At 41.0% G+C, this 27,110-nt stretch overlaps 1 long non-coding RNA gene across 1 annotated transcript; it reads left to right on the plus strand.

The window, feature by feature from the left end:
* The first annotated feature begins 23,066 nt into the window (after positions 1 to 23,066).
* On the plus strand, positions 23,067 to 24,079 carry LOC106586994 (uncharacterized). Its single transcript, XR_001324336.1, has 3 exons — positions 23,067 to 23,106; positions 23,429 to 23,453; positions 23,904 to 24,079. It is a non-coding gene; the product is annotated as an uncharacterized lncRNA (long non-coding RNA).
* The last annotated feature ends 3,031 nt before the right edge of the window (positions 24,080 to 27,110 follow it).

Below are 27,110 nucleotides of genomic sequence, written 5' to 3' on the forward strand. Positions count from 1 at the left end.
TGAAGTCGTGACTTGCGACATATGCCTAGTTTCCTGAATCGAGTCACATATGGAGGCATTGCAAAGTCTGCCTGTCCAGCACCAGGAGCAGGAAGTAGAGGAGGTTGTCAAAGTGCATGTGTTTAGCTTGTGACATACCCCTGTGTGTTGCGCCATGCTTTGGGGAGTAGCATACGCTCAAGCACTATTGAGCACATCTGCAGCAATTATTGAATGACTGACTTACATTTACATTACATTTAAGTCATTTAGCAGACGCTCTTATCCAGAGCGACTTACAAAATGGTGCATTCACCTTATGATATCCAGTGGAACAACCACTTTACAATAGTGCATCTAAATCTTTTAATGTGGGGGGGTTAGAAGGATTACTTTATCCTATCCTAGGTATTCCTTAAAGAGGTGGGGTTTCAGGTGTCTCCGGAAGGTGGTGATTGACTCCGCTGTCCTGGCGTCGTGAGGGAGCTTGTTCCACCATTGGGGTGCCAGAGCAGCGAACAGTTTTGACTGGGCTGAGCGGGAACTGTGCTTCCTCAGAGGTAGGGGGGCCAGCAGGCCAGTGGTGGATGAACGCAGTGCCCTTGTTTGGGTGTAGGGCCTGATCAGAGCCTGAAGGTATGGAGGTGCCGTGCCCTTCACAGCTCCGTAGGCAATCACCATGGTCTTGTAGCGGATGCGAGCTTCAACTGGAAGCCAGTGGAGAGAGCGGAGGAGCGGGGTGACGTGAGAGAACTTGGGAAGGTTGAACACCAGACGGGCTGCGGCGTTCTGGACTTGACAGGTGACCTGTCACAATACTATGCCTTTAGGGGTGAAGGGTGGGAATGCAGTGTTTGTTGTTCAATCACTACATGAATATTGAAATGAAATTCCAGTTGTCAGTCTTGTTGTTTTTTTTCCCTCTATTAAAACTTGTTTTTGTTATTCAACCACTACTACAGCTATAATAAAATAAACAACCATTACATATATGTATTTTCTTGCTGTTTTTTCCATCAAGTACGTCATTTCAACGTCATGCCCAGTGGGATGTTGCTAGCATACAAAAGCTGTCCGCAAGAAAGATGTCCAGTTATGATGTTGGCAAATAATGTTCAATACTGTTTGTGTGTGATTTCTGAAAGTACAGAAAAAAATGGAATTATTAGTCATTAGAATACAATCAGGATAAAGCACTAAAACATATTACAATTAAGTAACTTAACACTGCTATAAAAATAATAAGTTGTATTGACAACAACACAAGAAACAGTATCTGAAGAGCTCCACAAGGGGGAAGAGCAGAACAGAGTGCTATGTTAACAGGCCAAATGAATCCACAGGCCATGCTCATGATAAGGCCTGGGCAGCTTTAAAGGATACAACACAAGCTAATACTTATCTGATGCCATTAGCATTGTTTTACAAAGCTAATAGAAGAATGTAGCTACATAAGCATAGGTTATGATATTAGTACCGTGCGTGTCTGCAGTTATACAGAAATACACACCGAATACATGATGCTACATACATAGCTACGTACGGTGTACTCCAGTAGACATGACATAACACAATATACAGAAACTATTATGATAACGTAATAAGGCAGTTACTTTGATAGGAACACACACGTCTAAAGTAATTATTTGTAAGGAAAACAACAATGAAGGCAATGCAGGTGCCAGCAGGAAAATGTGCCGGGGGGGAAAGTTTGGGCAGGTTCTGTTCTGACTGGAGATGCACAAATGTCTGCATACTTGACCTGGGGAAACACCAGGGGAGTGCTTGAGCTCTCATTGACAAGAGAAGTTTGTCAGGCTCATCTAGTTAATCGAGCTAATTTAAAATGTACGAACTGAAACACAGCCTATAGATAATTAGCATGTGTGAGGGCAGTGCACGTTAACTGTCCTGTTGCATAACAATCAGATTTTTGAACAGTGTGCGCATTCTGACATAATGCACAAAAAAACTCACGCTGGGGGGACCATTCAAAATATTTGGAACTTACGCTTGAAAAAGTTAAGAAACACCGCTGTAGGGGATTGTGTCCTCAAATGGGGCACCACCATATGTAGGGAATTATATTCTCACGGGCCTCCATTATGTAGGGAAATGTCTTCACAAACTCTACAATACTTGTAGGCCTACTACAGAATTATCTGCATATTAAATCAATAAAGCTATGATTTGTAGCAGTATTTGGTTTAACTACTGTATTATGGCAATTTTTTTACATTGTGGTTCTTGGTGGGTGGGTGTTTTCCGAAAGTAAACATCAAGACTGTCTTGTTAGCTATTTAGAGTACTGTGTTAAGAGCTTCTTACCAAACATGGCTGCAAACACCCCTCTATCTACCATGCTCAGGTGGCAGGACCCTATCCAGGACATACAGTAGATTAGACAGAAGCGTTAACGAGCTAAGAAAGGAGGAAAGGGAATTACAGGAGAAGTACAGCAAGAGATAAGGAAGGGTTAGATGGAGAGACAAACAGTCCAGCAGGACAGGGACGGGCAGGTTAACAATCTAATGGCAGGGTAGAGAGGAATAAAAGAGGTAGGGTAAGGAAATAGAGGGTTAGAAAAATAGACAGACAACACAGCAGGTTTCTGGCTGTGTGTCCAGATTGACTCACATATACTCAAATACTTTATAGTGGCAATCAGCTATTGAAACAATTACAAATCTTTTCATATTTGGGGTTCTGATGCAACAGTTGAACTAAGCTCTTGAGGCAATTTATAAGTTACAGTGCGGTCGGAAAGTTTTCAGACCCCTTGGCTTTTTCCACATTTTGATACGTTCCAGCCTTATTCTAAAATGGGTTAAATAAATGTTTTTCCTCATCAGTCTACACACAATATCCCATCATGACAAAGCGAAAAAACGGGTTTTAAGATATTTTTGGAGAAAAAAACTAATACAGAAGTACCTTATTTACATAAGTATTCAAACCCTTTGCTATGAGTCTCAAAATTGAGCTCAGGTGCATCCTGTTTCCATTGATCATCCTTAAGATGTTTCTACGACGTGATTGGAGTCCACCTGTGGTAAATTCAGTTGATTGGACATGATTTGCAAAGGCACACACCTGTCTATATAAGGTCCCACAGTTGACAGTGAATGTCAGAGGAAAAACCAAGATTGAAGGAATTGTCCATAGAGCTCCGAGACAGGATTGTGTCGAGGCACATATCTGTGGCATTGAAGGTCCCCAAGAACACAGTGGCCTCCATCAAGAAGTTTAGAACAACCAAGACTCTTCCCAGAGTCCGTCAAACTGAGCAATCAGGGGAGAATGGCCTTGGTCAGGGAGGTGACCAAGAACCCGATGGTCACTCTGACAGCGCTCCAGAGTTCCTCTGTGGAGATGGGGGGACATTCCAGAAGGACAACAATCTCTGCAGCACTCCATCAATCAGGCCTTTATGGCAGAGTGGCCAGACGGAAGCCACTCCTCAGTAAAAGGCACATGACAGCCCACTTGGACTTTGCAAAAGGCACCTAAAGTACTCTGAAAGGGGTTCACCTAGGGGTCTTAATAGGGGCTGTACCAAATGTTTGATGTATTATAATAATTGATTTTGCTGATGTTGTATTACAGTTTTTCTCAATTGCTAAAACACAATTTCTGAAACCTTGCTCCATTTTCTGAAAACATTAAACACAAAACCTCATCTTCAAGCACTATTTACATAACTTCTGACTCCTCTCGCAAAATGAAACATTCGCCTCAAAACAGTTTTACCTGTGTTCAAAATCAAACACTGCTCTCAAATCATAAACAAAGTGATCAAAATGATATACACTCTCAAGCAGTCAGTAAACAATACACCGAAAAATAGAAAATACATTGTTCAAAACATACAATTCTCAGGGAGAAGTACATTTTTCATCTAAAAAATAAATTCATATTTTTCCGTCATTGTCTTTTGATGAACGAAAACGTTCTATCATAGTAGCTCAAAATTGATCTGAAATTACTACTCTGCTTTGCTCTTTGCAATTTTGTTTTTTGTTCTTCCTCCTCCTTGTACCCCTATTTTTATTGTACTGTACCCTGCATCTCACAAACTTGTCCTTTGTCTCTGTGATACTGTAATTCTTGTTCTTTGTTGATATGAACCAGCAACCAGTCAAAATCTATTGAGCAGTCAGTTTGAGTGGTTGTGTTCAATCAATGACATGTGTTCTCTATTTGTATTTGATTGTTGCCACTTGTGTTTACCAGTATGGATGACAGGTGCATTAGAGTGCAGAATGTGTTTTGAGAATGAGAATGTGTTTAGAGTTTTGCTGAAAAGTCTAAGTGAGATCTGCAAATTGTGTTTTACCATGTGAAAAGTTAAGGTATTGACAACAGGCTGCATAATTAGCTAAATGAGTCCAGGCAACTGAGAACTTTGTTCAGCCAATGGGTTTTAGTGTTTTAGCAATTGAGAAAAACTGTAATAGAAGGGGAGGGGTTATAAGACCACACCCTCCTTACATTTATTGGGTCCTAGACTACAGATTAACAATATATATATATTCATTATAGAGGTTTAGTATTGTTCCACAGTTGTGTTCTGGTCTCTTTGCCTCTTATGAAGAGACCACTCTGAGAAATGTGTGACTGTGAAGACAGAACTCTGCAGGGGAGTGTAAGAGATAAGAGATTAGGCAGACATTCCACTATAAATCAACTTGGACATTTACTGCTAAGCTTTTAGATAGCTATATAAACAAGAGTTTTAGTGTTGAGTTGGCATGGTTTTGGTCTCATGAGTAAAAGATAATGACGTAGGCAGTGACATCACTAAGGCTGGACTTCAGGTTTAATAAAGTAACCTGGGACCTTTTCTTTTATGCAGAACTTACTTGGAAACATGCGTTACATTCCTGTTGTCAACGTCTGTCTGCAATTGCATTAATAAAGGATTTTGAATGATTTAATTAAAGATATTGTCATAATGCTATTTTCACCAATGAGCCAATGACTGACAAGTAACAAGGAAACGAACCCCAACAACTCCCAGACCATGAGAAACAAGATTCTCTGGTCTGATGAAACCAAGATTGAACTCTTTGGCCCGAATGCCAAGCGTCACTTCTGGAGGAAGCCAGGCACCGCTCATCACCTGGCCAATACCATCCCTACAGTGGAGCATGGTGGTGGCAGCATCATGCTGTGGGTATGTTTTTCAGCAGCAGGGAATGGGAGACTAGTCAGGATTGAGGGAAAGATGAACCGAGTAAAGTACAGAGAGATCCTTGATGAAAACCTGCTCCAGAGCACACAGGACCTCAAACTGGGGAAAAGGTTCACCTTCCAACAGGACAATGACCCTAAGTACAGTCAAGACAACGCAGGAGTGGCTTTGGGACACTGACAAAGGTATTTAAACAAAGTACTGAGGAAATGGTCTGAATAGTTATGTAAATGTAATATTTCAGTTTTTATTACTTATTTAATTGTTTTATACAAATCTGTATTTGGTTTGTCATTATATATATATATATATATATATATATATATATATATATATATTTTCACCTTTATTTAACCAGGTAGGCAAGTTGAGAACAAGTTCTCATTTACAATTGCGACCTGGCCAAGATAAAGCAAAGCAGTTTGACACATACAACAACACAGAGTTACACATGGAGTAAAACAAACATACAGTCAATAATATAGTAGAAAAATAAGTCTATATACTAAGTGAGCAAATGAGGTGAGTTAAGGGAGGTAAAGGCAAAAAAGGCCATGGTGACGAAGTAAATACAATATAGCAAGTAAAACACTGGAATAGTAGATTTGCAGTGGAAGAAAGCTCTGAAACCAGATTGCATAGTGGAGAAGGTGTGGTGGGATTCGAAATGGTCGGTAATCTGTTTGTTGACTTGGCTTTCGAAGACTTTAGAAAGGCAGGGTAGGATAGATATAGGTCTGTAGCAGTTTGGGTCAAGAGTGTCCCCCCTTTGAAGAGGGGGATGACCGCAGCTGCTTTCCAATCTTTGGGAATCTCAGACAACACGAAAGAGAGGTTGAACAGGCTAGTAATAGGGGTTGCAACAATTTCGGCAGATAATTTTAGAAAGAAAGGGTCCAGATTGTCTAGCCCGGCTGATTTGTAGGGGTCCAGATTTTGCAGCTCTTTCAGAACATCAGCTGACTGGATTTGGGAGAAGGAGAAATGGGGAAGGCTTGTGCGAGTTGCTGTGGGGGGTGCAGTGCTGTTGACCGGGGTAGAAGTAGCCAGGTGGAAAGCATGGCCAGCTGTAGAAAAATGCTTATTGAAATTCTCAATTATAGTGGATTTATCGGTGGTGACAGAGTTTCCTATCCTCAGTGCAGTGGGCAGCTGGGAGGAGGTGCTCTTATTCTCCAAGGACTTTACAGTGTCCCAGAACGTTTTTGAGTTTGTGTTGCAGGAAGTAAATTTCTGCTTGAAAAAGCTAGCTTTGGCTTGAGGCAATGAGGCAGTGATCGCTGAGATCTTGGTTGAAAACAGCAGAGGTGTATTTAGAGGGCAAGTTGGTTAGGATGATATCTATGGGGGTGCCCGTGTTTACGGCTTTGGGGTGGTGCCTGGTAGGTTCATTGATCATTTGTGTGAGATTGAGGGCATCAAGCTTAGATTGTAGGATGGCTGGGGTGTTAAGCATGTCCCAGTTTAGGTCACCTAGCAGCACGAGCTCTGAAGATAGATGGGGGGCAATCAGTTCACATATGGTGTCCAGAGCACAGCTGGGAGCAGAGGGTGGTCTATAGCAGGCGGCAACGGTGAAAGACTTGTTTTTAGAGAGGTGGATTTTTAAAAGTAGAAGTTCAAATTGTTTGGGTACAGACCTGGATAGTAGGACAGAACTCTGCAGGCTATCTCTGCAGCAGATTGTGGGGATTATGGGGTATTGTGTGTAGATTGATGAGGGGAAAAAATAATGTAATCATTTTTAAAAAAAAGGCTATAACATGACAAAATGTGGAAAAAGTGAGGGGGTCTGAATGCTTTCTGAATGCACTGTTATTTCTTCAAGAATCAATGGGTACACATTATTCATTTATAAATCCAAAAATGTATGTACAGATTGCCCCTTTAACAAGTTATTTGTGTATTTGCCTGTTTCCCTCAAGAGCCAGTTTATCAGTGGTTTCCCTGTTTGCGAGTTTACCATGGTAGTGGATTCAAGTAAATATTTTGCGCAGCAATTGTCACTTTGCAGGGCTTGCTTTCATCAGCTTGATCTCTGTATGAAGACATAGGATATATAGCACCTGATATTGAGTTAACACACGTATATGTGACCAATATGTGTATGTGTATGTTGCAGGATGTTCAGCTGGGTGGTGAAAGTGGTTCCCCAGCCTCCTGAGCTTCCTGGGAAACTAGGAGATGAGGAGAAGACCAATGCCCAACCTGCACCAGTAAGTCCCCCACAAGCGAGAGAAAGAAAATCTATAAACAATTCCCTTTGTGTACTAAGAAGTCAGTAAACTGATCTGTATAAGCAGCATAGAGCGACATCTGTCTCACACTGTTCTCTAACTATGATTGACAGCTCCAAAACCTGCCAAGGCCAAAGAGGAGGAGGTCGCCGAGGAGAACGGGTGAGTGGCCGCAATTCAATACTTATAGTTTGTCAATGCTCACCAACAGAGAAAGGGAGGGGATCTTTCAACATTGATCTGACACTATTTCTTTCTGTATTGTATTGCTTTGGCAACATTGATTTCCCCTCTCTTGCCAATGAAGCTAATTTAAATTTGAGAGAGAGAGAGAGAGAGTTCCATATGACCCGGTGGCCTAGTTGGCTGTGGGCACATATGGTATGCCAGGAGGATAGAGAGGATCAGAGTGATCAGACCAGGATCAGAGGATATCCTATAGCGGAATGCTATTGAGCCCACATAATGCATTGCTCTTTACAGTACTGGACTATAATATAGAATTCCAGTAGCTAACTAACATTTTTGATCAAAATGTACATCAATTTGCTGGAGTGTACAGACATCATCCTCTCTCTACACTCACAGGCGCACACGCACGCATGCACACAACCCCCCCCTCACACACACACACACACACCAGGGCACGTGCACAGATAGGGGTCTACCTGTTCCCGATTACCTGCCCCTTTACTCTCCCACTCACCAAGTGCCCTTTTGGGCGGTGGTATAATTGTTTTTTTTAATACAGTTTTTGTCGTTGTTGTTCTGAACCCACTGCACCCAAGTCGTTGTGACGTCGTCAAGTTCGCCACCCCTGACCTCTAACATGGCCTGAGATGCGGTCACCGGTTGAGTGTGTGTAGCAAGCTACCTAGTTTAAATATCAACAGTACTGCCACAGCAGTACAAGCGAGCACTTATATATGGTATTTTCACATTTTCGTATTTTCATAGAATGTTTGGGAATGAGGTAGAATAAGACAATTGTGAAAATTCTATAGCAAAATATAGTGGAAAAGCGGCTGTGCTTTAGACAATTAACACACTGCAGTAAATAATACGTAATAAAAACGTGTAAGTCTTGTCAAGGACCGGACTCTACACAGACCGGTGCGCTATAGCCAATCAGAGCTACAGTAGGCCTATATGCAAATAAGCCATTTGACACAAGACCCAGACATCATTCACTATGAACTGGACTGTGTGTTTACAGGCACAACTTGAGACCATTAGACCACACCTAAATGGATTTCTGCAAATATATCAGTACCACGGGAGTCCTCTTCATTTGGGAATTTTACAGTCCTATTGATTTAAAAAAATGAACAGGTAGGCTCTCTCTCCCTCCCTAAGATCAACAACTAATGTTAGCCAGAGCGAGATAAGCTAAAATCTAACCAGGCAAGAGTAAATAAACCCTCTCAAACTTTTTCAGCTTGTAGTTGACCGTCAAAATTGCACTGATAAATGATGGGGAATAGTAGCCTGCTCGTCCTTCTGCAGCTTACCTATCTATGTATGCTTGTCACAACCCACGTTGCATTATGTGGGCTCAATGGCATTCCGCTATAGGATATCCTCTGATCCTGGTCTGATCACTCTGATCCTCTCTATCCTCCTGGCATACCATTTGTGCCCACAGCCAACTAGGCCACCGGGTCATATGGAACTCTCTCTCTCAAATTTAAATTAGCTTCATTGGGAACTGCATGCCCGCCCATTTGATCGATTCCAAATGCATTTGGTATTTGGTATTTTATTAGGATCCCCATTAGCTATTATAATGCAACAGCTACTCTTCCTGGGGTCCACACAAAACATGAAACATGACATAATAAAGAACATTAATATACAAGGACAGCTCAAGGACAGAACTACATAAATATATATTTTTTGATAAAAGGCACACACAGCCTACATATCAATACATACACACAAACTCTCTAGGTCAAATAGGGGAGAGGCGTTGTGCCTTGAGGTGTTGCTTTACCTGTTTTTTGAAACCAGGCTTGCTGTTCACTTGAGCAATAGGAGATGGAATGGACTTCCATGCAATAATGGCTCTATATGATACTGTACGCTTTCTTGAATTTGTCCTGGATTTGGGGACTGTGAAAAGACCCCTGGTGTCATGTCTGGTGGGGTAAGTGTGCGTGTCAGAGCTGTGTGTAAGTTGACTAAGCAAACAATTTGGGATTTTCAACACATTGTTTCTTATAAAAAGAAGTGATGCAGTCAGTCTCTCCTCAACTCTTATCCAAGAGAGACTGGCATGCATGGTATTAATATCAGCCCTCTGATTACAATGAAGAGCAAGACATGCCGCTCTGTTCTGGGCCAGCTGCAATTTAACTAGGTCTTACCTTGCAGCACTCAACCACACGACTGGACAATAATCAAGATAAGACAAAACTAGGGCCTGAGGGACTTGCTTTTTGGAGTGTGGTGTCAAAAAAGCAGAGCATCTCTTTATTACGGACAGACCTCTCCCCATCTTTGCAACCATTGAATCTATATGTTTTGACCATGACAGTTTACAATCTAAAGTAACGCCAAGTAATGTAGTCTCCTCAACTTGTACAACAGCCACACCATTCATTACCAGATTCAGCTGAGTTCTAGAACTTAGGGAATGATTTGTACCAAATACAATGCTCTTAGTTTTAGAGATGTTCACGACCAGTTTATTACTGGCCACCCATTCCAAAACAGACTGCAACTCTTTGTTAAGGGTTTCAGCGACTTCATTAGCTGTGGTTGCTGATACGTATATGGTTGAATCATCATCAAATCAAATTTTATTGGTCACATACACATTGTTAGCAGATGTTAATGCGAGTGTAGCGAAATGCTTGTGCTTCTAGTTCCAACAGTGCAGTAATATCTAATAAGTAATCTAACAATTCCCAACAACTACCTAATACACACAAATCTAACAAGTAATCTAACAATTCCCCAACAACTACCTAATACACACAAATCTAAAGGGGTGAATGAGAATATGTACATATAAGTATATGGATGAGCGACGGCCGAGTGGCATAGGCAAAATGCAGTATATGGTATTAAATACAGTATATACATGTGATATGAGTAATGTAAGATATGTAAACTTTATTAAAGTGGCATTATTTAAGGTGGCATTGATTAAAGTGACGAGTGATCCATTTATTGAAGTGTCCAGTGATTGGGTCTCAATACAGTATATTCATCTGATATGAGTAATGTAAGATATGTAGACATTATTAAAGTGCCAACATTTAGAGTGGCATTGTTTAAATTGACTAGTGATCAGTTTATTTAAGGCTCTTCACAGACCGTGATTATTTGAGACAAAAACTAGCGATCAATTGTAGAGTCGTGACTTTTTATAATCACTTCTATTTTCTATTTTTCACTTCTAGACTATCAGAAAGAATGTTGGTACTTATATATTTTGATCCAAAGCCATGAATGAGTGAGTCACTCAGCTGTATGTAGGTGCCGAGGTTATACGATAACAAGCACAATTACATTAGTGTTCTACGTACCGCCTCTGACCATTCCCCAAGTTCTATGTTCAAAATATTGTTCCAGTATTCGCTTTCTAACGTGTTAGAGTTTCAGTGGGAAAAGGTCTGTTGAGACAAAGCACATTCCTTTGGTGAATTTGGCAAGCACAGGCCTGGATCTTCTCCCTTGATTTACAACAGGATGTGAGTGTCAATCCCCACTAGTTCTTTCCTCCGCCCTCTACGGGGGAAAGGGGGTCTGATTGAAGTTATTCATTGCAAACCTGTTCTGTCTTATTTGGATTCTCTTGGTCAGTCATGACAAAGTTATGAATTTCGATATATGAATTTTCAGGAGTGCACAAACACAAATGCCACATAACGTCAACCCCCTTTAGCCTCAGAGTATCCTCAACTCGACAGGGCATGAATTCTACAAGGTGTAGAAAACGTTCCATAGGGATGCTGGCCCATGTTGACTCCAAAGCTTCCCACAGTTGTGTCAAGTTGGCTGGGCGTCCCTTGGGTGGTGGACCATTCTTGAGCGTGAAAAACGTAGCAGCGTTGCAGTTCTTGACACAAACTGGTGGCAACGACTAACATACCCTGTTCAAAGGCACATAAATATTTAGTCTCGCCCATTCACCCTCTGAATGGCACACATAAACAATCCATGTCTCAATTGTCTCAAGGCTCAATCCTTCTTTAATAACCTCTCCTCCCCTTAATCTACACTGATTGAAGTGGATTTAACAAGTGACATCAATAAGGAATCACAGCTTTCACCTCGATTCACTTGGTCAGTCTATGTAATTTAATGTTTTGTATTGTCTTCAACTATTTTACCACCCTCTCTCCATCTCTGTGTAGTGGTGAGGCTGGAGTGTTGACATGGATCATCCATGGTTTTGCTAATTCTCTTCCCCAGCCTGCTGGGACACCCCGGCTAGGCAGAGCCAACACTGAGTTAAGATCCACTACAGATTTGTGTGAACATTACTGCAAGATCGTGTTGAGTTCAATCTCACAGTGCCGTGTGTGACTCTGTTCTCTGTTCATCCTTATCCTTCCCCCCTCCACCAAACAGGAGGAGAACAGGTACAGAACTACTGTGTGTGTGTGTGTGTGTGTGTGTGTGTGTGTGTGTGTGTGTGTGTGTGTGTGTGTGTGTGTGTGTGTGTGTGTGTGTGTGTGTGTGTGTGTGTGTGTGTGTGTGTGTGTGTGTGTGTGTGAGTGAATTAGTGAGAAAGCCGGATGTGGAGGTCCTGGGCTGGATTCTATATAGCAGATGATCTAAATGACTACTTTGACACTGACAAACGGAGAATCTGAGATGAAACAAAACGGCCTTGTCTTGAATCCATCAATAGCCTAGGTGAGTGGAGATATATATATTTTACAATATTAGGGGAAATTACAGTGTCTAAAAAAGCTTTCCAGTTTCACTGACTCACCCGCAGCTCACTCACTGGTGATGGCTGATGCCCATGTCAAAAACATTGCTCAATGGGCCTGGTTGGAAGTTGATAACATATTTAGTAGCCTACAGGCAGATTTGTCTTCTCTTTTCAGCAGGAGTCATTTGCTTTCCAATCTGTGTTTTCCCAGGATTGTATTTTAAATACTGCGAAATACCTGTTTTCGTTGTATGCTGTTCACTGACAGATTTGCAGAGCGATCCCAACAGTAGGCATGCCTCGTGATTAAGCTATACCAAAAAGTTATACAGCTGCACCATCGAGAACATCTTGACTGGCTACATCACCGCTTGGTATGGCAATTGCAATGCCTTGACCGTAAAACTCTACAAAGGGTGGTGCGGACAGCCCAGTATATCACTGGGGCCGAGCTCCCTGCTATCCAGGACCTCTATATCAGGCGGTGTCAGAGGAACACCTGAAAAATTGCCAAGGACTCCAGCCACCCAATTCATAGACTGTTCACCCTGCTACCGTCCGGGAGCATAGGCTCTCGGACCAACAGGCTCCGAGACAGCTTCTACCCACAAGCCAAAATACTGCTAAATAGCCAGACTGCTAAATAGTCAACTAATGGTACCCACACTATCTGGCACTGAACCCACGCACACTCACTAGACTTTATATACATACTCACACACAACTCACACACACTACACTGTCACTCCCACACAAATCCCTCACACATTCAAACAATACATACACACACACACACACACACACACACACACACACACACACACACACACACACACACACACACACACACACACACACACACACACACACACACACACACAACATAGACACGCATACCAACACAACACAAACATACATACACACATGAACACTCACACACACATTATTATCTACCACTTTACACTGCCTGCATGTACAGTGCGTTCGGGAAAGAATTCAGACCCCTTCCCCTTTTCCAAATTTTGTCACGTTACAGCCTTCTAAAATGGATTTAAAAAAAATTTCCTCAATCTACACATAATGCCCCATAATGACGAAGAGAAAACAGTTTTTTTTACATTTTTGCACATTTATTAAATAAAAAACCGAAATACCTTATTTACTTAAATATTCAGACCGTTAGCTAGGAGACTAGAAATTGAGCTCAGGTGCAACCTCTTTCCATTGATCATCCTTGAGATGTTTCTACAACTTGATTGGAGTCCACCTGTGCTAAATTCTATTAATTGGACATGATTTGGAAAGGCACAGACTTGTCTATATAAGGACCACAGTTGACAGTGAATGTCAGAGCAAAACCCAGGCCAGGTGGTCGAAGGAATTGTCCTTAGAGCACTGAGACAGGATTGTGTCGAGGCACAGATCTGGGGAAGGGTACCAAAACATTTCTGCAGCATTGAATGTCCACAAGAACACAGTGGCCTCTATCATTCTTAAATGGAAGAAGTTTGGAACCAGCAAGACTCTTCCTAGAGCTAGCCACCCAGCAAAACTGATCAATTGGGGGAGAAGGGCCTTGTTCAGGGAGGTGACCAAGAACCCTATGGTCATTCTGACAGAGCTCCAGAGTTCCTCTGTGGAGATGGGAGAACCTTCCAGAAGGACAACCATCTCTGCAGCACTCCACCAATCAGGCCTTTATGTGGCCAGACGGAAGCCACTCCTCAGTAAAAAGCACATGATAGCCCACTGGGAGTTTGCCAAAAGGCACCTAAAGGACTCTCAGACCATGAGAAACAAGAAGCTCTGGTCTGATGAAACCAAGATTGAACTCTTTGACCTGAATGCCAAGCATCACGCCTGGAGCAAAACTGGCACCATCCATACGGTGAAGCATGGTGGTGGCAGCATCATGCTGCAGGGACTGGGAGACTAGTCAGGATTCGAGGGGAAATGAACGGAGCAAAGTACAGAGAGTTCCTTGATGAAAACCTGCTCCAGAGCACTCAGGACCTCAGACTGGGGTGAAGGTTCACTTTCCAACAGGGCAACGACCCTAATCACACAGCCAAGACAACGCAGGAGTAGCTTCGGGACAAGTCTATGAATGTCCTTGAGTGGCCCAGCCAGAGCCTGGACTTGAACCCGATTGAACATCTCTGGAGAGACATAAAAATAGCTGTGCAGCGATCCTCCCCATCCAACCTGACAGAGCTTGAGAGGATCTGCAGAGAACAGTGGGAGAAACTCCCGAAATACAGGTGTGCCATGCTTATAGCATCATACCCAAGAAGACTCAAGGCTGTAATCACTGCTGAAGGTACTTCAACAAAGTATTGAGTAAAGGGTCTGAGTAGTTATGTAAATGTGATATTTCAGTTTATTTTTATTTAGTTTAGCAAACATTTCAAAAAAACTGTTTTTGCATTGTCATTATGGCGTGTTGTGTGTAGATTGATGAGGGGAAAAAACGATTTAGTCAATTTTAGAATAAGGCTGTAACGTAATAAAGTCAAGGGGTTTGAATACTTTCCGAATGCACTGTACATACAGTATCTACTTCAAGTACCTCGTACCTCTGCACATTGATCTGGTACTGGTACTCCCTGTATCTAGCTCCATTCGTGTGTATTTTATTTTATTCCACTTGTCTTAGTTACTATTTCATTTTTTTATCATAATTGTTTCGTACTCTGGTCATTGGGAAAGGTTCGTAAGCAAGTATTTCACTATAAAGTCTACACCAGTTATATTCGGCACGTGATAAATAACATTTGATTTGATGTATCACACAATCCAGAGCTAGATTGTAGTTGTTGTTTGTATAGCTATTGATCCTCTGTGGCTAAATTGTAGGCCTACTCCTGGTGTAGCCTTCTGAATTATTTAATTGCCTTCTGAACAGACAGCAGTAATTCTATATCTTTGGCAAATTTCAGTTTACCTGGGGTGTTGCAGCACCTCCTGCACTCTTATGATTCTATAAGGAAATAAGTGATGAAGTGCAACGCTGGAGAGATAAGAGTTACAGGCTGTAGTCCATCAAAGCAGAGACTGAGGGAGATCATAGAAAATGAATGTCATTCTAGTTCTGTGAGAAATATAGGCATGCTTCTCACTCTCACCACAGCAATGGCCAAGCGTTGGTCTATAGGCTACAATGTTGCACAAACCATAAACCCGGGCCCGCCCAAATCTTATACATTTTTTGGATATCAGGCACGTTTTCACATTAGGTTTTTTAAGTGGTAGTGAAAATAGAGCGGTACTGGATCCTGGCAAACATGTTCCAGAACATTACAGCCCAAATTATGCATTGGCTACGCTATGCTAATATGCTAAATGTGAAGCAGTTCCTATGTAAAACCAAGACTAGACAGGCTAACTGCCATACTGTGCAACCCAAATAAATGCAGCCTACAATATTAGACTAGGCTCTTCAAATCAAATTTTATCGGTCACATACACATATTTAACAGATGTTATTGCCGGTGTAGCGAAATGCTTGTGAGCTAGAAGCAGAGTTGCCATAGCTGTCGACGCCATCTTCTGAAGTAGCTACTGAGGATACTAGCTTGGACCACTTTCCCTATTAACACATCCCACCGACATGAACAGGAGATTTACTGCGTTTTGAGCAAAGTGGAATTGAGTTAGAAGTAGGAGAGGAGGATCATTCCAATGCATTCTCCCTCTCCCCTCTCCTCTCTGCTTCCTTGGAGCCAGGGTGCGTGACATTACCCGGGAACTTACCCTCATCCTAAACCGAAACCCAGAGCTGCACGCGGTGGTCATGCATGCTGGTACTAACAACATCAGGGAGTTGAGACAGCCTTTTGGCATACCTGAGGGACAGCCTATTGGCAAGCGGATTATCTTTTCTGGATTTATTCCTTGCACCCGAACAGGAGAGGAGCTAGGAGGCTGAGTGCTAATATCGAAGAGGTATTATAAAAAAAATTGTGGGATATCAGTCCTTGCCGGCAGCACACATTACACAGGTTTTAAAGTCTGCACTGGCTACCTGTGAGTTTTAGAATTAGTTTAACCTGTTATGGCTAGGGGGCAGTATTTTCACGGCTGGATAAAAAACGTACCCGATTTAATCTGATTATCACTCCTGCCCAGAAACTAGAATATGCATATAATTATTAGCTTTGGATAGAAAACACTCCAAAGTTTCTAAAACTGTTTTAACGGTGTCTGTGAGTATAACAGAACTCATTTGGCAGGCCAAAACCTGAGAAGATTCTGTACAGGAAGTACCCTGTCTGACCATTTCTTGGCCTTCTTTGTCATCTCTATCCATTACAAAGGATCTCTGCTGTTACGTGACACTTCCTACGGCTCCAATGGGCTCTCAGAGCCCGGGAAAAAGCTGAATGACGTAATTCAAAGCCCTGGCTGAAACACATTATCGCGTTTGTCAAGTGGCCGATCAGGGGACAGTGGGCTTAGTCGCGTGCACTGGCCGCCCCCGTCTTTCTGTTTTTCCCTCTATTTACCGAAACGCAGATTCCCGGTCGGAATATTATCGCTTTTTTACGAGAAAAATGGCATAAAAATTGATTTTAAACAGCGGTTGACATGCTTCGAAGTACGGTAATGAAATATTTAGTCATCTTTTGTCACGAAATGCGCCATGCGCGCGACCCTTATTTACCATTCGGATAGTGTCTGGAACGCACGAACAAAACGCCGCTATTTGGATATAACGATGGATTATTTTGGACCAAACCAACATTTGTTATTGAAGTAGAAGTCCAGGGAGTGCATTCTGACGAAGAACATCAAAGGTAATCAAACTTTTCTAATAGTAAATCTGATTTTGGTGAGTGCTAAATTTGGTCGGTGTCTAAATAGCTAGCCCTGTGATGCCGGGCTATCTACTGAGAATATTGTAAAATGTGCTTTCACCGAAAAGCTATTTTAAAATCGGACATATCGAGTGCATAGAGGAGTTCTGTATCTATAATTCTTAAAATAATTGTTATGTTTTTTGTGAACGTTTATCGTGAGTAATTTAGTAAATTCACCGGAGGTTTGCGGGGGGTATGCTAGTTCTGAACCTCACATGCTAATGTAAAAAAGCTGGTTTTTGATATAAATATGAACTTGATTGAACAAAACATGCATGCATTGTATAACATAATGTCCTAGGGTTGTCATCTGATGAAGATCATCAAAGGTTAGTGCTGCATTTAGCTGTGGTTTTGTTTTTTGTGACATTATATGCTAGCTTGAAAAATGGGTAGTCTGAATATTTCTGGCTGGGTACTCTGCTGACATAATCTAATGTTTTGCTTTCGCTGTAAAGCCTTTTTGAAATCGGACAGTGTGGTTAGATTAACGAGAGTCTTGTCTTTAAAATGCTGTAAAATAGTCATATGTTTGAAAAATGGAAGTTTTCGGATTTTAGAGGAATTTGTATTTCGCGCCACGCCCATCATTGGATATTGGAGCAGGTGTTCCGCTAGCGGAACGTCTAGATGTAAGAGGTTAACGTTTCTTCTGTTGGTTTTTAAATCAATACACGATTGTGCACCCCAATACATATCAAACATGCTTTTTAGTTATGTACCCCGTAGGTCCCTCAGATCCTCTGACACTGGCCTTTTAACACTAGAACCGCCTGGCCTATCAGCCTTAAACACCTGCTAGAGAACATTGCGTTTAGGTTTTTTTGTAAGCTGAGTAGCCTCGTTTCACTGCCAAAAATAAAATTCAACCTTCTAGTGTTCAGCGCCTTTAGCATATGCATCAGATGCATATCAACACGCAAGGTGCAGCAAACTTAAGCACCAACACTTGATAAATAGTGCATAAACTATTGTAAAAGATTAATTGCATGAAGAAATACTAGTGGAAACATATCAATAAAAAATGAAAAACAATAGTTATTTGTTTAGATAGATTCAAGAATATTTTTTGTATAGGTCTACAAAGTCCTAGAAAAAAACATAGGCCTATAGCCTATTTTTCTTTCCCTTTCAATAAAAACATTAGTGTAATCCATTTGATCAACTTTATTTGTAGATTAGATTAGTAATATGGTTATAGTAATTTATAAAGTCCAATTAGATCTTCTTTTGACGAAGTACTGTACAAACAAAAAATATAATAATAATATAACCAGCCAGGTGCATAGATGAAATTATTTGCTATTCCTAAACAAAAGCACCAGTGTATGAACAATTGTAAAGGATGAATAAATACAGTGCATTCGGAAAGTATTCAGACCCATTGACATTTTCCACATTTTGTTATGTTACAGCCTTATTCTAAAATGGATAAAACAGTTTTTTTCCTCATCGATCTACACACAATTCCCCAAAATGACAGCTAAAACAGGTTTTTAGAATTTTTTGCTAAGTTATTAAAAATAATAATGGAGGGGTACGCCAAATAAAAATGTGATTCCCATTTTTATTTTTTTTTTTTAATTAACAGGGCTATAGATTTGGGTTAGATTTTTTTCTAAACTGAGTAGCCTCGTTTCACTGCCAAAAATTAAATTCAACCATCTAGTGTTCAGCGAAATAACAACACAATGTCAAATACAGGTAGGTAGCCTAGTCAAATAATTAACATCCAATCACATTAACCGTTACTCTCTTGCGGGAATTACACCAACGGTCCGTATGTAGCCAAATGTAGCTGCTGCTCATTCTGTTTGCTCAAAAATTGATAAATGGTTAACAAAAGTAAGGTTCGAGTCCATAGAGACACATACCAGCTCTACTGCTACTGTAGTACAGCTGACAGTAGCAGTACTACACATGCACCTGTCGACGACACAAGTTGTTCTGCTTCCACGAGCACATCCAATGCTAGCATCAGTAATTCTACATTTGTTGTTAGCCCAGCTAGCATGGACACTGACAGTTGTGAATCTGATGCAGCCGAAGAGCAACTGCCCCCTTACCCGGGAAAGCACCGAACAACAGACAGGGACGTTGGACCATCGAAGAGGCGCAAATATGATGAGAACTACATTGTTTTGGGGTTCACTTATATTGGAAGTAGTGCATTTCCTCAGCCACAATGTGTTATATGTGCAAAGGTACTATCTCACAACTCGATGAAACCTTCACTCTTGCGCAGACATTTAGAAACAAAACATGCCAATTTGAAAAATAAGGCACCGGAGTAAGAGTAGTAAGACATGTATAAAAGCAACAGATACCATTAATAAGAAGGCGCTAGAAGCGTCTTATATGGTGAGCTACCGAGTGGCTAGGACAGGCAATTCCCATACTACTGTGGAGGACTTAATTCTTCCTGCTGCCGCGGATATGGCTGGGACAATGCTGGGGGAAAAGGCCCAAAAAACTATACAGACAAATTCTTCATCAAACAACACTGTTTCACAACGCATCAGTGACATGGCAGGAGATGTTTTGAAACAATTACTGGTTTGCATACAAGCCAGTGAATTCTATACGTTACAGCTGGATGAGTCAACAGACGTGGCGGGCCTGGCACAGCTCCTGGCATATGTCCGTCACGTTTATGGGGGCGCAATTAATGAAGACATCCTCTTCTGCAAACCACTGGAAACCATGGCAACGGGAGAGGCTATATTTAAAGTACTGGACAGCTTTGTGACATCAAATGGACTTTGGTGTGTTGGTATCTGTACTGAAAAAGCCATGACAGGGAGACATTGAGAGTGGTAATGCGCATGCAAGCAGCTTGAAAGACATTTTGGACACTACAGTGAAAATGGTTAACTTTGTTAAAGCAAGGCCCCTGAACTCTCGTGTATTTGCTGCACTATGCAATGATATGGGCAGCGACCATGTAACACTTTTACAACATACAGAAGTGCGCTGGTTATCAAGGGGCAAAGTATTGACATGTTTATTTTAATTGAGAGACAAGCTTAAAGTTCTCTTTACTGACCATAATTTTCCCTTGTCTGACCTCTTGCATGATGACGAGTTTCTCACACGACTGGCCTATCTATCTCGCCTGAATTATCTGAATCTAGGATTAGAGGGACTCTCCGCTACTATATTCAATGTGCGGGCCAAAATTGAGGCTATGATTAATAAGTTGGAGCTCTTCTCTGTCTGCATTAACAAGGACAACACACGTCTTGCCATCATTGTATGATTTTTTGTGTGCAAATGAACTCAAGCTTACGGACAATGTCAAATGTGGTATAGCGAAGCACCTGAGTGAGTTGGGTACGCAATTACGCAGGTACTTTCCCGAAACGGATGACACAAACAACTGGATTTGTTATCCTTTTCATCCCCTGCCTCCAGTCCACTTACCAATATCTGAACAAGAGAGCCTCATTGAAATTGCAACAAGCGGTTCTGTGAAAATTGTATTTAATCAGAAGGCACTGCCAGATTTCTGGATTGGGCTGCGCTCAGAGTTTCCTGCCTTGGCAAATCACGCTGTTAAGACACTGATGCCCTTTGCAACCACGTACCTATGTGAGAGTGGATTCTCGGCCCTCACTAGGATGAAAACTAAATACAGGCACAGACTGTGTGTGCACAATGATTTAAAACTGAGACTCTCTCCAATACAACCCAACATTGCAGAGTTATGTACATCCTTTCAAGCACACCCTTCTTATTAACCTGTGGTGAGTTATTCACAATTTTTGATGAACAAATAAGATTTTATATGTAAGATGGTTAAATAAAGAGGAAAATTATTGATTATTGTTATATTATTATTTGTGCCCTGGTCCTATAAGAGCTCTTTGACACTTCACATGAGCCGGTTTTTGACAAAAACTCACTCATTCTTATGTTTAATACATGTATCATATAGTGTGTGTGTGGCAGGCTTACAATGATGGCAAAAAACAACATTTGAGAGTGCGCAGACCCTAGTTCTACAGAGGGTATGCAACTAGAGGTTGAATGTTGGAAGGGGTATGAGACTATAAAAAGTTTGGAAACCACTGCTCTACAGGATCGGTGGGTCCCTGTGGGACGTTTGAGCTAATGTAGGCTAATGTGATTAGCATGAGGTTGTAAGTAACAAGAACATTTCCCAGGACGTAGACATATCTGATATTGGCAGAAAGGTTAAATTCTTGTTAATCTAACTGCACTGTCCAATTTACAGTAGCTATTATAGTGAAAGAATACGATGCTATTGTTTGAGTAGAGTGCACAGTTATGAAGTTGAAAATATATTAATAAACCAATTAGGCACATTTGGGCCGTCTTGATACAACATTTTGAACAGAAATGCAATGGTTCATTGGATCAGTCTAAAACTTTGCACATACACTGCTGCCACCCAGTGGCCAAAATCTAAATTGTGCCTGGGCTGGAATAATACATTATGGTCTTTCTCTTGCATTTCAAAGATGATGGTACAAGAAAATTACAAAACAATACATTTTTTTTCTTAGTATTATCTTTTACCAGATTTAATGTGTTAGACTCTCCTACATTAATTTAATTTTTCCACAAACTTCAAAGTGTTTCCTTTCAAATGATATTAACAATATGCATATCCTTGCTTCAGATCCTGAGTTACAGGCAGTTAGATTTGGGTATGTCATTTTAGGCCAAAATGTTAAAAAAGGGTTCGATCCTTTTAAGTTAAAGCACCTTTGGCAGAGATTACAGCTTCAAGTCTTCTTGGGTATGACGCTACAAGTTTAGCACACCTTTATTTGAGGAGTTTCTCCGGTTGTTCTCTGCAGACCCTCTCAGGCTCTATCAAGTTGAAAGGGGAGCTTCGCTGCACAGCTATTTTCAGGTTTCTCCAGAGATGTTCGATCAGGTTCAAGTCCGGGCTCTGGCTGAGCCATTCAATGACATTCAGAGACTTGTCCCGAAGCCACAGGGAATGCTATTTTCCACATTTTTTGCCCCTCTCTAGGTGGGCCAAAAGCTGCTAGGGTGAGGCAGTAACGGAAGCAGCCATATAAAACATCCACGTCTTTTCCCCACAGTGTGAGGGGCTTACACAGCATGCAGGGTAGTCTGATACAGCTGTGGTACAATGCTTCCTAGCTGTGCCCTTAGGTAGGAGGGGCTTTGATCGCTAAGCATGTAATTTCCTGCCAATTATAAGTTCGTGGGCTATTTCTCCTCTTCACTGTCATGACAACAGATACATAACAATTCAACAACGTTAAATATATTTTTTCCTTAAACTGTTCAAATACACTGCTCAAAAAAATAAAGGGAACACTTAAACAACACAATGTAACTCCAAGTCAATCACACTTCTGTGAAATCAAACTGTCCACTTAGGAAGCAACACTGATTGGCAATACATTTCACATGCTGTTGTGCAAATGGAATAGACAACAGGTGGAAATTATATTCAACTGTCTGCCCTGTCTACTCTACATTACCTGCTAAGAGCATTGGGCCAGTAACCGAAAGGTTGCTCATTCGAATCGCCTTGAGCAATGAGGTTAACCTCCAACAACTGTTCCCCGGGTGCCGATGACATCGATTAAGGCAGCCCCCCGTACTTCTCTGATTCAGAAGGGTTGGGTTAAATGCAGAAGACACATTTTGGTTGAATCCATTCAATTGTGCAACTGACTAAGTTTCCCCTTTCCCTTCCCAATGATCTGACACATTCTCTATGCTGCTATAACATGGGAACGGCTTGCAAACACATTCGTGATGCTGTTATAACATAGTAATAGCCCTGAAATGTGCTCTACTGCTAAAGCACGATAGCAGCTGTTAAACATGCCCTGTGATGTAGACAGTTCATATTCTAATATCTCTGTTCTCCTTCTACAGTGTGGTGGGCTGGATTGTTTAGGGCTTCGCTCGTATGTTACCTCAGCCTGTGGATCGGTGAGTGACTAACCTCCTAATAGCACAAGGCAACAAACCAGGATAGTATTCATTAAGGCACACTGTAGCAAAACACTTTGCATGGCAAACCACATTTCTTATTGGATAAGTTCAGATAGTCCTTCCGTGTTTCAGTACATTTTCTTTCCGTTTGGTGCTTAATGAAGAATGAACAAGACCCTGGTTTTGGGTTAAATTATCATTTTCATTCAAAGTTGTTCTTAAACTTCAACTAAACAGGACATAGCTGAAAGAGTACGTAGGTACTGTAAATGGAAGCTGAAGTCTAACATCTTTTGTTTTGTGTCTCCCCCTCTGACAGGAGAACGCTGAGGCTGTGCAGAACAGTAAGTAAAGCTGTTCTCATGGCTTTCTCATACACATACAGCATCTCACAGAACCCGTTTTCAGATGCTTTAGACCTCTAAGTAATTGGCTGATCATAAAACTCAAAATGGTGTTCAAAAGACAATCAGCATTATGGTCATATAAAATCCAAAACAGTGTACAAAGAAGTTTGGACTTCCAATAGACAACAGACAGGCAGAACAACAGAGACTACAACCAGACATTGGCACTGTTCCTTTGAGTCTGATATCAGTTGTGGACACACTTCAGTGACCTGAGTTATGCTTTGAGGTAGTTTGATTGATTGATCAGTAGTGTAGTGAAGTGGTGATTTGCAGGTTCATTGATTGGTTGATTGGTTAATTACAGGGTGTATTGATTGGTTGATTAGGGCTAGTGTCCATGATGAGGCAGACTCTAACTGGGCTCCTCTTCTCATTCTGTTTCAGGGGGGAAGGTGTGCTGAGAGCCCCTTAAACAAAAGGAGAAGGAAGACTGGGAAAAAGTTGCTCACAAAAACATAAACACACACATAGAACAGTAGACTAAACCACAGGCACACAGTGAAGATTGGAGCGAGACAGGCAGTTAAACAGACAGGCAAAAAAGACAGAGGAATTCATAAATGGACACACACTTACCAGAGGAGGCTGGTGGGAGGAGCTATAGGAGGACAGGCTCATTGTAATGGCTGGAATGGCATAAATGGAATGGAGTCAAACATCTGGTTTCCATATGTTCAACCTAGCGTAGCAGGCGTAAAAGAAACGCCTGAGCGGAGTTCCCGTATCTGGTTTTCAGCGGAAAAGGAACCTAGGTTGAAGATAGCAGTATCCCTGAAAACCAGATGTATCCAGTTGTTGGCAACTTTGCTAAGGGTGCCATATGTTTGATGTGTATGATATCGATCAATTTATTCCATTCCAGCCATTACAATGACTGTGTCCTCCTATAGCTCCTTCCACCAGCCTCCTCTGACACACACAGATTTTATTTGTATTAATTTGTATTTTTATTGAACCTTTATTTAACTAGGAAAGTCAGTTAAGAACAATTTCTTATAGATAGAAATAGTCAATGGGTCTGTAAAGCAAAAGAGCTTTCAGTTCTTGCGCAGCTATAACGCATAATGCACTTTCCCCCTCTTCTTTCCACAAACGATTGAACCAATAAGAGATTCTGAATGAAATTGCTAATTATGTTTAAATACCCATAAACCAGCAAATTACCTAAGCATGGGAGTGAATGTAGCCTAATTTACAAAGGCTGTGTTCACACAGGCAGCTCAATTTTGATTGTATGTCAATTATTTGGCATATCTGATACATATATGATCTTTCCCCCAATGTCTAAACAGCAAGTTCTGATTTATATCACATCCATATGTGGCTCTCAATTCTGATACGATTATGATGCTCCATATGCAACCTCAGTGTGGATGCTCAGATCAAATGTATTTTTTTGCTCTGAAAGGTTGTTTTTTTACATGAAAAAATTGGTAAATTAGCATTGCATATGTGTGCTATTTCAGATGTTAAATGTGTGAATGCACAAACCTGTCCCATATAAACCTGAGCGTAAACAGTCAGAAAAAATGGTTGGATATGAAACAAAATCTGAATTGGGTTGCTAGGATGGCTGCGTAAACATAGCCAAAGTGGTTTATTGTGCTTTCGATGCTATGATCATTATCTGTTAGAATCATCACTTTGGAGACAATATCTCACTAATAGCAATGGCACAATTATACTAATGATTATTCCATAAACAATTACCCAAAAAGCCTAGGAATCTCAAAAAACCTAGGAATTCTGTTTTCTCCGGAGAGACAGGGTGATCACAGGGTGATCACATGCTTTTGCCAACAACTTCCATTCTCATTTTAAACGGTGTCGAATCAATACACTGCTATCAATTGTTTTTAGATTGTATGGAACCGTGACAATAAAAAAAAACAGTTGGATTGGCTAGCACTATATTTCACACACGGTTTGTAGTTGACGTACTGTTAGCACAGTACACACTACTGTTAGTATTGTTGTTATTATGTTTGTCAAATGAAACAAACAACTAGCTAAGCCCAGGCAGCTATACTATTCTCATGAAGATGTTGTTACATTATATGCAGTTTGTTTACGATTAATAAATACTTTGAAACGCAGTCTGGTGTATTGTGTGACAGTCAATCAATCTGCCAATCAATCAACAAATCAATCTACCAATCAATCAATCAATCAATTATGCGTATAATTATAAATATTCAAACAGCCAAGTATAGAAAGGGGTCTGAATTACGTGATATGATTAAAAGTTGGGTATACTGTATCTGTTGAATATATTTTCAAAGGATCCGTACAGCTAATGCTAACCTTTCGTAAAGCACAGTACTGCAATGTATTGTAGCAACCTTAAGCCAACAAAAATAAAGAATTAAATAGCACCTTCTGTACAGACAATTACTTAGAAGAACAAGTGAACTGAAAAACAGGGATTACAAAGACACAAACAGGTTTGGTCCTCTTGGCGTCACAGTTAAGGTGTTTCCTTGACAGTTGCTGGACCCGGGTTTGAGTCCCGGTTGGGGCTACCTCCCGAATTTGCTACATTGGTGTCAGAAGTAGGATGGCACCTGTGAGGCCATCGGAGAGGCGTGTACAAGTGAGGGACTAAGAACACTCTCCTGAAGGAAGGAGATAATGTAGTGACCTTAACTCCAACACCTAGCAACTTAGTCAAAAGGTTCTGACCTTTTGGTGTAACGGTTAAGGTGTTGGCTTGACAGTCGCTGGACCCAGGTTTGAGTCCTGGTCAGGTCTACCCCACAAATGTGCGATACAGTATATAACGCCAAATCAGTGGGCCACTGACCTTCTGAGTCCAAAGACTAATATCTAGCCATCCATAAGATGAAGTTGTAAATTCGGCAGACTATCCCATTCATTTGAATATTCAAATTGAGAGTGGACTAATCCTGGTAATTACCAACTGGAAAGGTGGTAATTACCAGTTTTGAAGTTTCAAATGCCAGTCGGATGAATTCATGTGCTTTAAACTCATTGAGAAACGTCAATTGGCTAATGCGCAAAAAACTAAAAGCACAGCAAAAAAAAAAATAGCATTTTAATAATTTAACATACAGTTGAAGTCGGAAGTTTACATACACTTAGGTTGGAGTCATTAAAACTCATTTTTCAACCACTCCACAAATTTCTTGTTAACAAACTATAGTTTTGGCAAGTCGGTTAGGACATCTACTTTGTGCATGAGACAAGTCATTTTTACAACAATTGTTTACAGACAGATTATTTCACGTATAACTCACTGTATCACAATTCCAGTAGGTCAGAAGTTCACATACACTAAGTTGACTGTGCCTTTAAACAGCTTGGAAAATTCCAGAAAAGGATGTCATGCTTTAGAAGCTTCTGATAGGCGTAAATTACATCATTTGAGTCAATTGGAGGTGTACCTGTGGATGTATTTCAAGGCCTACCTTCAAACTCAGTGCCTCTTTGCTTGACATCATGGGAAAATCTAAATAAATCAGCCAAGACCTCAGAAAATAATTTGTAGACCACCACGAGTCTGGTTCATCCTTGGGAGCAATTTCCAAATGCCTGAAGGTACCGCGTTCATCTGTACAAACAATAGTACGC

This window comes from Salmo salar, chromosome ssa26 (genome assembly GCF_905237065.1).
Source record: "Salmo salar chromosome ssa26, Ssal_v3.1, whole genome shotgun sequence".
Classification (NCBI taxonomy): Eukaryota; Metazoa; Chordata; class Actinopteri; order Salmoniformes; family Salmonidae; genus Salmo; species Salmo salar.